This window comes from Saccoglossus kowalevskii, chromosome 13 (assembly GCF_978046115.1).
Source record: "Saccoglossus kowalevskii chromosome 13, keSacKowa6.1, whole genome shotgun sequence".
Classification (NCBI taxonomy): domain Eukaryota; kingdom Metazoa; phylum Hemichordata; class Enteropneusta; family Harrimaniidae; genus Saccoglossus; species Saccoglossus kowalevskii.
The window spans coordinates 34,797,285-34,810,648 of record NC_140653.1 but is presented as its reverse complement, the minus strand read 5'-3'; the positions used below and the strand labels follow the sequence as shown (position 1 = coordinate 34,810,648).

The following is a 13,364-nucleotide window of genomic DNA, read 5'->3' as shown; positions in this document are numbered from 1 at the left end:
AATTGTTTGAATTCACTTAATCTTGACAAGTGGCAAGTTTAATTAAATTTGTTAGGTAATGTGATATTGTGAAACATGGCTGCAAAATAAACGTTTGTCATATTTACAATTATATAGTTGGCACTTGGTATGCGGGGTTCAGGACTTAAGTGCAAATGGTTTAAATCAAGATTCAGCATGCCTTGTTGTTCACAAATATTGATGGTATTATAATTAATTACAAGCGATATAATCAAAATTGTGGCGTATATTAAATATTCAGCACTATCGCCTAATGTCTGAAGTTATCATATCCTAATTCCTAAGTATACCAATTGTTACCAATTGTCTTAAATTAAATGTTTTTAAGATTTATTTAGTCATCAAAGTAGAAATATGTGACCGATAAGTAATCTAGATGTCTTATGTTTTATGCCTTAGATGAATACAATAATTGTAACACTCTTACTGGTTGGTCTCATAATGACGACATTACCATTGCACATAGGCGCATCGTGTTCTGCTATTCAGTGTAGTACATGTGCAGCTGCTGGGCTCATCAGAGACGAAACTGACTGTGGTGGAGATGGTTCTTCTTGTGACAAATGCCTTAAAGATTTGTTCAGCTTCTTTTAGTAATAACCTGAGTCTGATGGCCAACACACATGTGAAGTTACAATAGTGCTCTAGTACATTTAGCTGTTAAATAAATCAATATTATAATGTATTGTTTTCCCGGCAGTCAATGGAAACTATTTTGTATCCATTATTACTATTACACAATAAAAATCTTATTTCAATACATTCATGTTGGGCCTACCACTATATACCTGCTTGTTCTGGTAGTTCATCTATAACAAAACACCATCACAACCGCCGATAACACACATGTCTGTATATCTCACCATCACAAACCAGCTTGTTTAGCTCATACCTGCTTGTTCTGGTAGTTCATCTATAACAAAACACCATCACAACCGCCGATAACACACATGTCTGTATATCTCACCATCACAAACCAGCTTGTTTAGCTCACACGCCTGCCTGCCTAGTTCACCACCAGAAGTCCGCCACGAACTTGCCTGTCCAGTCCACCATCACCCACCTGCACTGTCCAGTACGCCACAAACCTGCCTGTCCAGTTCACCATCACCCACCTGCACTGTCCAGTACGCCACAAACCTGCCTGACCAGTCCACCACAAACCTGCCTGTCCAGTACTCCATCCCACACATGTCTGACAAACGCACCATCACACACCTCCCTTCCAGTTCACCATCACAGACCTTTAATATTGTCCAATCAAATATAACACATCTGCCTGTCAAGTTCACCTACTCACACATTCGTGTCCAGTCGACCTGCCCTGTCCAGATATGCTGGACTAACTCACCATTACACACCTACTTGACACGTCACTGATTACACAACCGCCTGCCAAACTCACTGCTCACACCACTGCTTGTTCACATGTGCAGTGCAGTACACCACCAAGAATTGTTTTGCCCAGACCAATCATTCAGTTTTGTTCATTTTTGGTTTGTTGTCGAGGTGGTTTTGCATGCAAACGGTGCAAAAAAGCAATTTCATACCATTTGCATTTAGGTCTAGTTAATTGTCCGCACACATGCCTACCTTTTTTGTTTCTCCTGAATTATGGCATTTATTGAATTGAGTACATATGTAAAAAGGGAAAACCATATATTCTTAAACAAAAGTCGTATAGGAAAATTTAAAAGTCCAAAAACACAAACAAAAAATAATTGACAACAATTGACTCGGACAAAATAATCCACAAAAACGAAACAAAACAAAACAAAACTGACAAGTACGCTACACTACATGGCCAAATCATATGAAAAAGAGGTTTCCGAATGAAGCCTGTCGTCTACACCGAACAAATTATATTAGTGCCATCTCAATGGTATGGTATGGTATACTCCAGGGGGAATGTTTCATTTTAAACAGTGCTTTCATTGCTTATATGTGTGAGAACCCCTGTGCTGTAATCAGTTTATCAATTTTGTTAAGGCTTTCCCTAAACTAAAGATTGTGTCACATCAACATCCAAGCAGGTTGCAGTGTGATTCAACCTATATTATGACGTTTTGTAGGCATGTATTTTACACCCAGACTCCACTGTTTACTGTAAAAATAATATGATATGCTTTTAAATATGTTCCTCCTACATTACCTTCTCTTATTTCTGACTAGCTATTTATATTCATTTGATTGGCTGAACGTTAATTTAATGACACTTTATGAATGTTCATTTTATACGTTGGGTTTTTAACAACTGTCTCATAATAAATAGTTATGACTGGCTCCTCACATTATCAACAGCCTTTTGGGCATTACTAAAGTTATTGAGTTAATCTTGGCTAAATATAGCCACTGTAAAAAAAACTTGAAATGTTCCAATGTACCCATATATGATTTGAATCAAATCTTACCAGCCACGCTACTACGTCCATGCACATGTCCACCTACCTCCTACTTAGCCGACCAATCACATACCCACCTACCTCCTGCTTAGTCAACCAATCACATGCCCATCTACCCCCTGTTTAGCCAACCAATCACATGCCCACCTACCCCCTGCTTAGCCAACCAATCACATGCCCACCTACCTCCTACTTAGCCGACCAATCACATGCCCATCTACCCCCTGCTTAGTCAACCAATCACATGCCCATCTACCCCCTGCTTAGCCAACCAATCACATGCCCACCTGCCAAATCCACCATTGTAGTGCTGACGTTTTTTATGATTTCTCCACAAACTATTACTCGATAACAGGCTCAGACGCTTGAAGAAAAGACTCGACTGCGTCCTGCCCATTCATGCGAACATCCTCGTCATTGCCTTGTTAAACGATAATGACCCCCCCCCCCAAGTCAGAAGAAGAGTCTCTGTTCAGAAAATGTGTGAAGCAAAGCCAACAGAGTTACAAAAAGTAGATACATTTTGTGAGTGGTGATTCTTTAATGGGCAGTGCGTTATTATCTAAATATACAGTAAGCTTACCCATACCAAATTCCAGTTGCGTCAATATGTCACAACGAATCCGCGTCACTCGAATTTCAAATTGTATAGTGTGTAGAGCGAGAAGGTAGTTTCTGATAGCGTGCAAATTGGCTTAAATATGCTAGTTCCAGGATAATATATACAGTGCTACGAGCTTTAGACAATTTACATAGAGTTATAAAGAGCACAGTATAGCCTGACATACGGACGAAAAGGTATGTATGTTGCTGTGTGGACATAATATACATGACGGCGAATTCCATGGTTTATATGTAATCTGGAAATGTGTGATTGCCAATGAAAAACTAGTAATATTGACACATCTTAAATGAATGTTGTCAAATGTTGTTCTCACACCTGCTCATATAGAATACCCCTATATATCTACGATGGGAGTATTCGATTGATGATTGGTATATATATATTGTTTATTGTTTGGATTCAGTATTACAGTCATTAAACACGTTTCTTTGCAAATTCCGTCATTTATCAAGATAGCAAAAAATGATTGGTAAACATAACTAGACTGCTAATCGTCGTGTACCATGGACGTTTTATTTTGATGTAATTCTTTCCATTTTTTAACGAAACACACGATACATTGTGTTATATAAATATTCAAACTGAGATGATGTCACCAAGTATCAATTGTGCCATGATTAAATACAAACACTTGTACAGTATCTATAATATACTCTCAGTGTGACATTTAAGTCTGAGTTTTGCTACGAATGAAAATATTTAGCTAGAGGCTTAACTTTCTTGCAACTGGGCGACTCGACTGTGTCATGGTATCGACATATGGCTGGTTGGAAAACATTGTAATACTTTGGCAATCGGAACCATTGCCGTGGGTTAGTTTTAGGAATAAACCTGAACTCTCTGTAAGGAACCGATGTGTATTCATTCATACCTCTCCAGTATCAATGCTATCCCCAATCCCCAAGTTAAAGTCTACGTTTACCATTCCTATTTTTATCTCGTGCTACCCGAGTTCTCCAGCAGCACGTGCTACAAACGAGACGGTAAGAATTTAACTCGCTTTGCACGCTAACAATGGTTGCGATTGCCCAACAACATTGCCAAAGTCTTGAATCGTTGTTTTCAGCAGGATGAACATGTTATCGACCAATGGCGTCAGGCGTTGGCACGACCACGTGATTACCAGGTATCTAATCTTCTAGTTTTGAGCATTGCATAGTTCGTCACTACAAAATACAGTCAGTATACAATGTGTTTATGAAATACATGAAATATATATGTCTAAATTACGCCTTAATATATACCCTAAACATGCAGGTGTTTGTCCATAAGTGATTGTGTAACATCGTGTGAAAACAACGTTTATTGGATGTCACTATGGTAACAGTTCGAAATTTACCATTTCGAGTATACTGGGACAACTGTTTTAATCAGAGTTTAACATTTCGGCGGCAAACGTTAACGTTAATATAGTTCCATCACTGTTGCACAAGCATTGCAGGCGAAGCTGTGAGGATCTCTGCTACATCGTCTTTCTTCGAACCGAAAGACAATTCCCCAATTACGACAGAATCTGCACATAAATGGACCACATGCGGTTGCATCTTGTGGTAGTTGTAGAATAAATACGAGTCCGATAATAAAAAGGTAGCTTCTGAACAGAAGTCGCATCTGAAAAAGAAACAGACTAAATAGTAGTTTTCTTTTGACGTCTCCAGTTCAAAACATTTGGCACTTTAATCAATTGACTGTTATTTAAATCGTAACTTGGCAACTCATTATGTAAATCAATACGGTCCAGCAGCTTAGTTGCCTGCCTGGGCACTACTAAACCAATATAATTAAACGTTATGGTTTCATTTTGCCAATACTGCATAACATGACAGACTTCGTTCGCCATGGTTTCACCATGGCAACACTATAAAGCATGGTTTTATTGTGCCAACGTTACAATCTCACAGACTTCGTATGCTAAGTTTACGGTACCAAAACAACAATACATAGCGAACTCACGCTCGAAATATGCCGACTGTTTCAGCAGGGTCATGAAATACTACTTTTAGGAAAGTATATTTACATGAAGACGCAGAATAATATGGATATATTAGTATGAGATAAAGATCATAATAGGTAAACCTTGGCTTTGTTTACATTCTATTATAAGTGTCTCAACACATATATTTAGATCTTATCACTGTTATCCAATTAATGGATTCATCATCAAGTTCGACTGAGGGATATAACTAGTAGAGTGTTCCTCACGAAAGCAAATAATCCAATAGAGGTCTGTCCAAGGTACACATATGTCAAGTATCAAAGCAATTGGGCTAGTGGTTTTCATAAGTCAAAAATAGGATTTTCACTAAAAATGCCCAAATAGCTAAAATATGATATCGTCACGAAGTGAAAAATCTGATAGAGGTCACCTAAGTTATAACATATAGCATATCAAAGCAATATGACTGATAGTTTTCAGAAGAAGTAGAAAATAAAATTTTTATCAAATATGACAAAAATAATCGCAAAAATAGAGAATTGAAGATATCATTACAAAATGAACAAATCTGACAGATGTCCTATTATCTCTACCTACATACCAAGTATCAAAACATTAGCCTTGTAGTTTTTCAGAATAAGTCGCAAATGTAATATTCAATGACAGTGGAGCTAATAACAAACTTCGTACGCTATTGTACGTATGTTTTGATGAGTACCCTACTCGGTAAATTTATACGGGCGTCTAAAACCAACATATTCTCACATAAGGATATAGAGATACATATATTTAGGCGTTTAGTATATGTGATTATTGTCATCAGGGGCGGCGAATAATGAAGAAGAGGTCTACTTTAATAAGCATTAATTCACTGGAAATTACACACAAGTGTGCGAGCCACTTAGCCGCCTATCCCACGATATCGGTCGCTTTTGACAAAAATATGGAAAGTACGACATGGTGCTCTAGTGAGGGCGCCACCTATGCATGTGGCATCGTGTTGCCCAAACGGAATCTAAGTTGATTACTTGTGTGATATTTCCCCTGTCTGTATTTATTGATTTATTACTGTATTTATTACCAAGTAGAACGTGAACAAGTACCAAATTACGTAGGAAACAAAACAAACCTGAAATGATAAAAAACTTTGGCGATGTTCACTGTGTGAAAGTAGGAACAGAATTAGGCAGTTTGAAAACTGTTAAGTGCTATTGCAGAGGTCCATACCAACTACCTCAGTTATCTTTCATAACAAATACAAAGCAAAAATAACAAAAAATACTCCACAGGGAAAACTAAATTAAAAACACACATAAACTATAATAATTATAAAATTATAATTCGAGAAATGTATAACATATATTGACAAATGTAGATTAGGGAGTCACACAGAACCAAAAACAATAAAAAGGAAATTGGAGATGAATTCAATATAATAATGTCATGTCCAAAGTATGAACAGCAAAGAACGTGTCTAGTTGAAGATATAACCAAACACTTAAATATTTTCAGTAAATTGTCAGTTCATAGTCAATTTATTTCCATAATGAGTCGTCGCAGTACACAGATCAACACGGCACAATTTATTGAACATTGATTTAAAATAAGACAGCAAACGTTAACGTAACTTTGTGTTCACTTTTCATCTTTCACAATCAATTACTGCTATACATTCCAAAGTCAGTCTTTTGCCAATAAATAAATAAATAAATATAGATATGATTGGCTGAGGTGTCAAAATGCATAAATAGGTAAAATTTGAATGTTGATGGGATACTAAATGAAGTGTCAGAGGTCGCAGGAATGAAGGTCAAATGAATGGAGAACGGAAGGATGTATTAACATGCGATTATATGCGAGTGACATTTACGCTTTGTGTTCTACAGTTCTCGTATAAATGTTTGCGCAAAGATCTTCTGATGCTTTGTGCTACAATATTATGCGTATATGTATTGGATTACCATTCATGATAATATAACTCCATAGAAAATCACGACCACAATGTGATAAACTGAATAAAAGCAAACAAGTAATGATAACAATAATTTAAACACAGTGACACACTATCAATTGGTTACTGCATTGTACACCATTACACATATAAGATGTTCAAGAAGATACAAATCACAGTAATTATTCTGAAAGATTGACAAAATTGATAATTTGGGCACATGGCGCAAAGTTACTAATTGGTTGATTGATAAAAAATTAGACATGGAGGTTGGGGTATTTTTGTCAAAAACAGCGTTTTAACTTTTAGGCTGGTCAAAAGTATACTTCAGTTAGGTAGACAAAAAATAAGATATATGTCTGCCCACTGTTGCCTTGGAAACGCCCCAAAACCTTAATTACTGGTCGTGGCCTCGCACAAAATAAATCTTTGATTAAAAATTTCTGGCATATATCATTCTACACTGTTTCAGTTGATGCAGTGCTTCAACTAGGTCGACACTATGTAGTGCTTCAACTAGGTCGACACTATGCAGTGCTTCAACTAGGTCGACACTATGTAATACTTCAACTAGGTCGACACTATGTAGTGCTTCAACTAGGTCGACACTATGCAGTACTTCAACTAGGTCGACACTATGTAGTGCTTCAACTAGGTCGACACTATGCAGTGCTTCAACTAGGTCGACACTATGTAGTACTTCAACTAGGTCGACACTATGTAGTGCTTCAACTAGGTCGACACTATGCAGTGCTTCAACTAGGTCGACACTATGCAGTGCTTCAACTAGAGCAACACTATGCAGTGCTTCAACTAGGTCGACACTATTCAGTGCTTCAACTAGGTCGACACTGTGCAGTGCTTCAACTAGGTCGACACTATTCAGAGCTTCAACTAGGTCGACACTATGCAGTGCTTCAACTAGGCCAACACTATGCAGTGCTTCAACTAGGTCAGCACTATGCAGTGCTTGATCTAGGCCAACACTATGCAGTGCTTCAACTAGGTCGACACTATGCAGTGCTTCAACTAGTTCGACACTATGCAGTTCTTCAACTAGGTCGACACTATGTAGTGCTTCAACTAGGTCGACACTATGTAGTGCTTCAACTAGGTCGACACTATACAGTGCTTCAACTAGGTCGACACTATGCAGTGCTTCAACTAGAGCGACACTATGCAGTGCTTCAACTAGAGCGACACTATGCAGTGCTTCAACTAGAGCGACACTATGCAGTGCTTCAACTAGGTCAACACTATTCAGTGCTTCAACTAGAGCGACACTATGCAGTGCTTCAACCTGAGCAACACTATGCAGTCCTTCAACTAGGTCGACACTATGCAGTGCTTAATCTAGGCCAACACTATTCAGAGCTTCAACTAGGTCGACACTATGCAGTCCTTCAACTAGGTCAACACTATGCAGTGCTTAATCTAGGCCAACACTATTCAGTGCTTCAACTAGAGCGACACTATGCAGTCATTCAACTACGTCAACACTATGCAGTGCTTCAACTAGGTCGACACTATGCAGTGCTTCAACTAGGTCGACACTATGCAGTGTTTGATCTAGGCCAACACTATGCAGTGCTTCAACTAGGTCAACACTATGCAGTGCTTGATCTAGGACAACACTATGCAGTGCTTCAACTAGGTCGACACTATGGTCTCACCTGCATTCTAGTTAAATGAAATAGTGTCTTCGGTTTTCATCACATTACGTTTTAGGATGTGACATGACCATATTAGAAAATGTCGGGTAATGTGGTACCATATTAGGCAATGTAAGGTAATGTAGCACCATATAAGGCAATTCCAGGTAATACAGTACCTTATTAGGCAATGTCAATTAATGCAGTACCATATTAGGCAATGTCAAGTAATGCAGTACCATATTAGGCAATGTCAGGTAATGCAGTACCATATTAGGCAATGTCATGCAGTACCATATTAGGCAATATCGGGTAATACAGTAGCATATTAGACACTGTCAGGTTATGTAGCACCATATTAGGCAATGTCAGGCAATGTCGTACCATATTAGCCAATGTCAGGTAATGCAGTACCATATTAGGCAATGTCAGGTAATGTAGCACCATATTAGGCAATGTCAGGCAATGTCGTACCATATTAGCCAATGTCAGGTAATGTAGTATCATATTAGGCAGTGTCAGAAAATGTAACACCATATAAAAACAGCGATTTTAATGTTATCTTTTAACGGTTTTATCTGTATGTTTTGTGTAAATATACACACATAGCGTGTTCTGCATGTATCCATGAGTTGTCATTAACTATTTTAGCGTAATCTAAACCAGCAATGCTACGATTCAATAAATGAATATCTCAGTCTTGACAAGACCGACAGTCACGTGACATCCACATAACACAGATGCCATAGTGTATATCTAAATTATATGTTATTGCTACTTACTTTGATAAATAAAACAAGCCTCAATCAGTGCTTTGAAAAATCTGGAAAATATGTAATACAAAATGAAAGTGGTAATACGATGGATAAATATCAATATCAATATGTATCAATATGTATCACAACTCAGTGTCATTATATGTGTATATCATTAACTGTGGCAAATGCAGGAACGATTTCTGTATCGATCGTATTAACATACAATGGTTTCGAATAAATACAACATGTGAAAAATATGAGAAATATCACCAATTAATGGTGGCAAACTTTGGCATAGGTGTCTATCTTTTCATTTGACACAAGCTTACGTTATTTGGAAAAATAATTTGAACTGGTTAATTAGCCAAAATAGCGTTTATAAATGAAACCACTTACTTGTGTGTGAGAAATGGCTGCTGTAGTTACCAATGAATTAAACGGTGTATACCTGAGTATTATACTATATAGTGACGTGCTTTCGATGTTATCGTGAGTAAGTTGTCATCACCATCACGTCGACAATGAATCAGGAAATTAACAATGCTTATCATCTGACTATCGTAATATTCGTCTTTAGTTGGTCCAGATCGCGACGACAAAATAACGGATGTCGCCACTGGTATTACCCTTTTTTGTATTGACGTCATTGTCAGAAAAAGATAAGGAGATGACGTCATATAAATTGCTGTGCGACTCGGGTATTTTTAGACGTAAATATGTTTGTAATGGAACAAGAAATAAATTACGGGTAAATTATTATTGCTACATGTTCATTCCATTGTTTGTCTGAAAATTAAACTATTCATTCAGCGATGAAAAAATAATATGGTCGAGACATTACAGTGTGATATAGACAACTGATTGAATTATGTTCCATGTAATAGCCAAACGGTGATCTGATATTGGTGGCTTTACTCATATGCTAACAGATGATGTCATAAATCCTAATATTTAATTATATTTCAGTTTAATATTTGCATGTTAAATAATGAACCTATAACAACAGACACAAATTGTCACGTAACTGCAGATTTTTTCGTGGCGGAGATACGTCACAAAACGTTCTATGTTGTACCGTGTATTTATATGGGTTCTGCGCGAGTTGCTGTTAAACGCCTCGGACAATTATTTAAATCTCTGCTCCAAACAGGCCATTAACTACTCGACCTGAATACCAAACGGTGATGTGCTATACTATGCCGATGTTATACATTATCATTGTCACTACTTTTCATGTTGGCCTGATGGTAGGCACCAATTTTTAGTAACAACATTCGTCTAATGGTAAGAATAAATTTTTAGAAGAATGTCTGAGTAACAAATTCACACGCGATGAGACTTGAACGTGGTGGTAACAAACCGTGATTTTGAAATCGAATAAACTTGGTAAGATATTGACCGGTTATTTGTTGTAGAACCACTGGACGATTGTGCATAGGTGTGCAGGAATTTATACGATTGTGTAAGCGAAATCTATATACACGTGATATAACAAGAATTTCTGAGATACTGGTATGCAGCTCGGGTAGCATATCCTGTTGTATGTGAGATCAAGGATTGATACGATGGGGATGGACAACTCAGATATACATGCACGGTTGTATGTGATATCAATGATTGATAAGATGGGGATGGACAACTCAGATATACGTGCACGGTTGTATGGGATATCAATGATTGATAAGATGGGGATGGACAACTCAGATATACGTGCACGGTTGTATGGGATATCAAGGAATGATAAGATGGGGATGGACAACTCAGATATACATGCACGGTTGTATGGGATATCAATGATTGATAAGATGGGGATGGACAACTCAGATATACGTGCACGGTTGTATGGGATATCAGGGATTGATAAGATGGGGATGGACAACTCAGATATAATAATAATAACAACCTTTATTGATATCGTATCCCTTCTGGGATCTAGATTAAAATACAATAAGGATATAAGGAACAATAAAATACATAAGTAATAATAATAATAATAATAATAATAATAATAATAATAATAATAATAATAATAATAATAATAATAATAATAATAATAATAATAATAATAATAATAATAATAATAATAAAGAAATAAATAGTAATACTGTGAAAATATTATTATATAAATATTTTTTTGGTGTTATTTTGAGGCAGCTGGTAAATTGCTTTTCATGAAATTCTCTCTTTTATTGAAACAGTCGCTGATAAACTTGGCAATTGCTTGGACGGTTTCAGAATTTTTGTTATTGAGAAGTGCTTTCAGATTACCGGATAAGTTTACGTTTTCAAACAAAGCATCTCTTTCAAATTTGTACTGGTTACAATTGAAGAGGAAGTGTTCTTCATCTTCAATTTCATTGGAGTCACAGACAGGGCATGTTCTATTTAAGACATCTATGTTGTGATATCGCCCAACTTCAATCTGAAGTATGTGGGCACTTATCCTCAGTTTAGTCATAGATGATCTGTGGATGGGGTTTTTAATAATTTCAAGGTATTTTTCAAGTGCAAAATCAGTTTTCAGCTGTCTGTAGGTACGAAGTTTATTTTTGTGATTAGTGCCTTTATTGTCATTATGCATTGTTTCTGTGCAGTGTTTCTCAAACATATTTTTTAGTTTTTTTGTAGCTAATGGGATAATACTAGTTTTTTCGCAAACATCACTAATTTCCAAAAGGTTCAGTAATTTTTTTATGCCTGTGGTCCAATTACTGACGTTTTCTTTGTCCAAATTGGTGCCAAGTTTGTAGGCCTCAGAGATCAGAGTGGTTTCATCCATATGTTTTATTTTCAGCCAGTAGTTAATCATACGTTTGATGCTTGAGATGATAAGTGGATATCTTCCCAGTTCAAGTAAACATGCCAAGTTTGTGGCTTTACAGTTTACTTGTAGTAGGTACTTGCACATTTTGTGATGTAATTTTTCCATAGGCAAGGATTGTTTAAACAAGTCTGTTGAGTGCATATTAATAATATCGCTTGCCCAGATTTCGCTACAGTAGAGTAAAATTGGTTTAACCATAGCATCAAACAATTTCAGATGTGTTTTGATTGGAATATTTGGGTCTGCATAGAGTAATTATTTTAGTTTAAAAAGTGCCTTCATTGCTCTGTGACTAAGGTCTTCTTGAGCTCTGTTCAGTTTACCAGTAGCATTGATTTTAACACCAAGGTAGGAGTATGATGAGACGTTTTCCAATTTTTGGCTATTGATTTGAAATCGGAACTTACTTAATATTTTACCTTGCTTGTTGAAAATGATAATTTTTGATTTTGACACATTGATATCTAGTTTCCATTGTTTGCAGTATGTTTCCACTGTGCGTATTGCATTTTGCAGACCATTTTTAGATTGTGATAGGAGGAGGAGGTCATCCGCATACATCAAACATGACAAATGATTGTTTACAAGTAAAGGGGGTTCATTATTGGATGATTCTATCTGGCATTTGATATGATTAATGAAAAGATTAAAAAGGAGTGGGCTTAAACCATCTCCCTGTCTGATACCCCTTTGAACTGGAAAGCTAGCAGTCAAACCACCTTTTAGTTTAACACAGCCAGTGGCATTCTGATAAATAGATTTAATTATGTTGTGAAATTTTCTTGAGATTTTGTTTTTGTGAAGTTTATATAAAAGACCGAGGTGCCAAATGGAATCAAACGCCTTCTTAAAGTCGATGAAACATGCAAATAAATAGTTTCCTTTATTAAGATATTTTGTTATTAGCTGTTTGAGAACAAAGATATGGTCCGCTGTGCTGAATTTTGGAAGAAAACCAATTTGCTCTTTAATTATGATATTATTGCTTTTTACATGTTTGGTCAACCTTTGTTTCAATACGGCTGTGAAGAGCTTGCTAAGACTGTTTAAGAGAGTTATCCCTCTGTACATGCACGGTTGTATGGGATATCAATGATTGATAAGATGGGGATGGACAACTCAGATATACATGCACGGTTGTATGTGATATCAATGATTGATAAGATGGGGATGGACAACTCAGATATACATGCAC

At 36.7% G+C, this 13,364-nt stretch overlaps 1 long non-coding RNA gene across 1 annotated transcript; it reads right to left on the bottom strand.

Annotated features, from left to right (window-relative positions):
• Nucleotides 1-4,333: 4,333 nt before the first annotated feature.
• On the bottom strand, nucleotides 4,334-9,873 carry LOC144359254 (uncharacterized). The gene is made up of 3 exons (XR_013421985.2): nucleotides 9,742-9,873; nucleotides 9,370-9,410; nucleotides 4,334-4,659 (listed from the first exon to the last, which is right to left on the bottom strand). It is a non-coding gene; the product is annotated as an uncharacterized LOC144359254 (long non-coding RNA).
• Nucleotides 9,874-13,364: the final 3,491 nt, after the last annotated feature.